The following is a 5813-nucleotide window of genomic DNA, read 5'->3' as shown; positions in this document are numbered from 1 at the left end:
GAAAGAAAAAGAAAAGAAAACTAATTTCGTGAATATCTTAGTCAGGTTGATTATAGCTTTTACATGTTTGATAATGTAATAACAAGCTGCATTTTAATATGTAAGCAGAAATCAAAACCTGAAGATGAGAAAAAAAATTGGATCCGTGAACTTCTCAATCCAAAAGTATTAATTAGAGCAACCCTGTGTTAAGACCGTTATTATAGACCTAATATACAGTCTAAATATGCTTCTGAATACCCCATTTTGACGTCTAAATTTTGACATTTGTAGGTCTGTCAATAATAGTTCCATGCACTCCCCCCCCAAAAAAAAATTCTTCCCCCACACTATAACATCACAAAAAGGAAAAATGTCACAATCTTTTCTTAAGAATAAAAAACTCTGTCTCACTTCCACCTTGAAAGCGTCCCCCCCCCCCCCCGCTCCGCATAATAAGGAGTCTAGCCATACGCTCCAGGATCATGCAGCAAAACGGATGATGCCATTAATATAAAATCATGGTTTACTCCTTATGATTGGTCTTATTGTATAACACGGTAACTTAAAAACAATACACTATGCATGCAAAAATACCTTTAAAGTTGTCATTTTTGTGATTATTTATATTTTTTTATTCTTATTACAGACTCATTTCATGTTTCTTTTTTGGCTCCTTAAATAAATAATTTCGTGTTCATGTTATTACTAAGAATCTGAGAAAGTTCTTGAAAACAGCTGTATGACACTGTGGAAGTTTATACGCAAGTTCTTTTTTGTGTAGTTTTCTTATATCGATAATGATAAAGAGTGTTAACAGACACTTTTTCCTAATATGAATTGACCTTTGACCTTTGTGGGTGGCCTATACAGACTAACTGTGACACAGATAACATATTTTCCTTACATATATAGAAGCACGTGCAGGGTTTTTAGCGTCCGTAAAACACGAAAATTGGGACGTAAATCATACTGAATTAAGTATTGTTTCATTTTAGCGATATCTTTCTGGAATTGTGGAACAAAGGGCAGAAGTTGAAATAAAGCATCTTACAGCAGCTGTCGATGCTCTATTTTCAAGCTATCACGTGACAATTATGCTTCTAAACAGCTGTTTCAACTTAATCTTCATTTTCCGGAAATATTACCAAACCAACCAAGCAGTAGAGCGATACAAAATGAGAATATCATTGATCAAACTTGGACAAGCGTCTATATTGTTTGTCTCTCTGAACATTTATGAAAGAATAATTACTGATTCGTTTGGTTTCTAAAACTTCGTAAACATTGCCCGAACACTATCTCTGTAAGAAAAAAGGGGCCAACCGAGTGGATTTCGGTATCATATTTATTTCATCTCGCATTGTATTATTTATGAAAGTATTATCTATGAAAACCGAAAATTTCCTTTTACTTGGGAAAGAAATGAGCAATTATTTCAACCGCTTTTCTCAAATCTATTCATCTGTTCATGGGTTATCCATAAGGAAGGAAGAAAGAAAAAATACCCATATAAATCTCGGTTGGAACGCTAATTTCAAGAGGTTTATGTCCCTGCAGCATGTAATAATGTGAGCATGTTTAATACGATCCGTTGAAAGAAGCCATGAATGAAGAAATGAAGGCATATGGGTATGTGACATTGAATTCGCAACATTCTTGTACACTGTCGTGGAGCGCCATGCAGTTGTGGCATCACGCCCCCTTTTTAAAGCATAATAAGCAAGTAAGAAGACATCATTCTTTATGTCATTTTCCCGAGACCCTAATTGATCCAGGTCCGGGTTCATAGCTACCTTAACCCCTTCTAGCCAGGCTGTTGCAACCCACGTGGCACAACACTAGACAGTTAATGTTAAGTGTCTGAACAAAGCAAATTGTTACTTATACGGTATAGTACGCTCGAAGCTACTTTCTCGATGAAACTATGCATACAGTTCAAATGACTCCAATCGTTTGTAACTTTCCAATTAGAAGGAGCCGAACAGTTGTAACCACAGCGGGTGTTGGATGTTAACCCCCCCCCCTCCACCCTGACTCATTTTTCAACCCCACATAAAAAGGGAAACAACCTTGCACCTTGCCCCTTCTTTTTTAACACCCTGCATCCACCGCAGATAGGTGTGACTGGCGTGGTCAGAATATCGAAGAAGCTAAGGTCAAACATGTAGCTTTCAATAATCACATTGCGTTTACATTTAAGTCATTACTGATTCTGTTCCGTCTCTTAGCCCGACACCCTCTACTGCGCGGGACCTGTACTGACAAATATGCTGTGATCAAACACACCTTCTTGTATATCTACTACGGAACGCCACTGAAAAGACACACAATTATATTACATGGTCATACCTTGAGGGATATGTCCATAATGTATCAACTGATGAGTGGTTGACGTTGATATTTATGTTACTGCTTTATTACGTACATGTATCATGTACATTGCAAAAAAATCACATTTTATATATCAGTTTACAGCAGTGGTACACAAACCTATAGGGCCCACCCTGCAGGCACTCGGCTGCCCCCTGTTATGCTAATTTTCTGACCCCCCTCCCACCTCGAACCTGTACAAGATTTGCAAACGACCCCAAACAATCCAGGAATTGCAGGCATGATGGGATCGCTGCCTATCTTGGCCTCGGTTCACGAAATTTCTGTTTCTGATAAAGTGATTACTGCCCTCTAAATTTAAGGCTATAATTTGATTTGAACGTGACCATATTAATATAGATAGAGATGAGCGAAGAACGCAACTGAACAAGAAAGAAAGAAGAGATTAACATGAGAAGTAACAGATTAACATGAGAAAGAACAGATTAACATGAGAAGGAACAGATTAACATGAGACGGACAGGAATGTGAGAACCTTACATGTAGCTCTACCAAGTTCTTGTTTCCTTTGAAAAGAATTACGTAACTGATCAGTTTCAACCAGCGACGTAGCCAGGAATTTGAAAGGGGGGGGGAGCACTTTTTGCGATTGATATAGATTTTCAATGTTGTAGGCACGACTATCTGAGCGGAGCGCCACCATCGGTTGGCGCGGAGCGTACAAGAAAATTTTTGGTTTTACAAACCCCCCAGATGGCCGGAAGCGGCCCTTCCCGAGTGTTCATTCTGGTTCCCTGGCCTCTTGCTAACTTGAGACACCTCATTCAATATCACTTTTAAACCCCAAAAACAAACGAGTTAAAATAGTACGTAGTTCAATACTACATAATGTATTAATATTAGCAAGGTACATGTACAGAGTAGTCTTACTTTTTAACTTCTGATACTTGTAGATACAAAGATAGGCCAGAAATGTCTTTGATACAACTATAGCCAGTAGTTGTCTTTGATACAACTGTAGCTAGTAAATGTTTAAGAAGCCTAATAAGAGAAGGCGAGAGCTATCCGACGATTGCCATCTGATGCAAATTTCTCAACTGTTTTCTCAACTGAAATATTAATTGCGTAAACGGGTTCTTAACTACATGTTAAAAAACTGACAAGATCGGATCCTACTGTCTTTTTCGGCGGGTAGAGTGTTGAATGAAACGGCACGCGATAGAAATGACAGCCTAGATGACAGAAGAATAGGTCACCTAATTTAGCCATATTCTTGCTACGTTCATTTCAATAGTTTTTCCTGTCTATAGACTCTTAAACTCGTCCAGCAAGCTTATCGATTTGAATTATGGGTGTTTTTAAAAAAAAAGATAACTTGGCCAAAAAAAATGTAGGCCCGGGCCAACAGTGCCACATACTGGCTACGCCCCTGATCATATGATATCATTATCAGCAGATTTTGTTTCCTGTTTGAATTCCTTTACATATTCTTTTGCATAATATATCAGAAAGACAAACATAGTGCTCTTTTACAATTTTTCCAGTAGGATGATTCTTCTTTATTGTCCAATGTCTGGGCTTTAATACATTTGACGAACTTAACTGATGGACAATATAAACTTTCATATTTTGTAATATAGCCAGATATGCAGTGGCCTAAAAACAAATATCGTTACCGCAGTGTATTATCAGTGTAATACTTATTATAGGAAGTGCGTACCACGTACGATTGCTAGCTTAGCTACATAACATGCTGTTCGTGCAACAACTTAGGACGACTCATAGAACGACGTTGTCGACGTTACAGTTCGTGACATTCCATAGAGTGCGGTTAGGTAGGCAACATGTATTTTATTACGCAGTGGCCAACTGTAGGCTTGTAATTAGCTATAAGCTAAATTTATCTAAATGCATCTGCCAAACTAAGTAAGTAGTTGAATCAGTAGGCGTGAATGTTACTACGATTACAATCAAGTTAACGGAGCTGACGAGTATTCAAGATCAAAAGAGCACTGACAAAATACCATGCTAAAAAACGACAGTTTAAAAAAAAAAATCGACACTGAAAGGGGGGGAGCGGTCGCTCCCCCTGCTCCCCCCTGGCTACGTCCCTGGTTTCAACAGAAGAAGAATAAGGGAACTGCCATAAGGTGAGGCAGTATTATCAGTTCTATTACACGGAGTAGCGATGAAATATTTGAAAACACTGGTATGGCAACTTGGGAAATGACAATAGTAATAAATTAGGTAGCTCTGTATACAGCAGGATTGAATCTTTCTGATCATGAGCAAATTACTCTCCTTGTACAGAAGACAAGTATAGGTTAACGACAGCTGGTTTATGAGTAAGTATCTTAAATTAATCTACTTTACATGATTTGATGTGGCCTGAAGTATGATCCGTTAACTGTAACATAAATCTCAAAGGCGTACCTTAGCTTAAAGTAAATAAATTAATAATAAATTTGAACCATTGTAGCTTGAGGAAGAACATCCATTTCGTGATAGGAAATACCAATATACGTAACATTGGAAATACAAATTTCATTGATAAGTATCACCCAATGAGGCTTAACATTTGTTATATTAGTATTAATACTTCGTGCTAGACCTTACTCGGCACAGTCTAGATTGAACATAGAAAGAGTGATGAGCACAAAAGGGGCCCATGCCTCTCCCCTTCCCCATGTCGGATCGTCGGTCGGTTTCCTTTCCATTAAACCGGGGAAGAATTGGACCACTACTATACGGGCGTACCCTCTCCTTGATAAATCGACCTCACACAAAGTGTTTATAAGCAAAACCTTGTGTATGAGGCTGCTTATAGACCTAATTTATTAGTCTAAATATGTCTCAGAAGGAACCATATGATTTGACTTTTTATTGTTTTGAGGGAGGGGAAGGGGAGAACTCCTAGACCCCCATATACGGGAATTCAATGACCCCACGGCAGCACCCCTCCTTTATAAACAACTTCATTCGCATCTGACCTATACAGATTCAGTTCACTACCGGTAGTAAATAAATCAGTCGGGGAATTTTGGAGTTTATTATTACGTATCAACACAATCTTGCGTTTAGGGCTACACTAATATACACCTAAGTTATGATCTAAATATAACATTTATATTTTCTTTTGGTGTCGGGGTGGGGAGGGAGAGGACTCCTCCCCTACATATGTGTCGGTGTCAAGGCCCCCGTGCAACCCCCTCCTAACTTCCTTAATCCGCCCCTTCCCCTTCCATAAAAGTTCATCCCCTACCATAATCACTCGGTGGGGGGATTTAAATTTCCCCATCTTCAAAGTCCTGTGCACATCACTGCCTAGAAATGGTCCCGAATAGTTTACATCGGGCATTTCAGTCGATTCCGTATTCAACCCTGGTCTGTGCCAAAGATTTATATATCGCAAACAGTCAATTCGGAATGCTGCCACTCAGAGGTATCGCAACCTTTTGTAAGCACTGTGTAAACGTTCGATGTCTCTGATATATTACACT

The sequence above is a fragment of the Apostichopus japonicus genome, chromosome 10 (genome assembly GCF_037975245.1).
Source record: "Apostichopus japonicus isolate 1M-3 chromosome 10, ASM3797524v1, whole genome shotgun sequence".
Lineage (NCBI taxonomy): Eukaryota > Metazoa > Echinodermata > Holothuroidea > Aspidochirotida > Stichopodidae > Apostichopus > Apostichopus japonicus.
The sequence above is the reverse complement of the archived record's forward strand: the minus strand, read 5'-3'. Positions refer to the sequence as shown.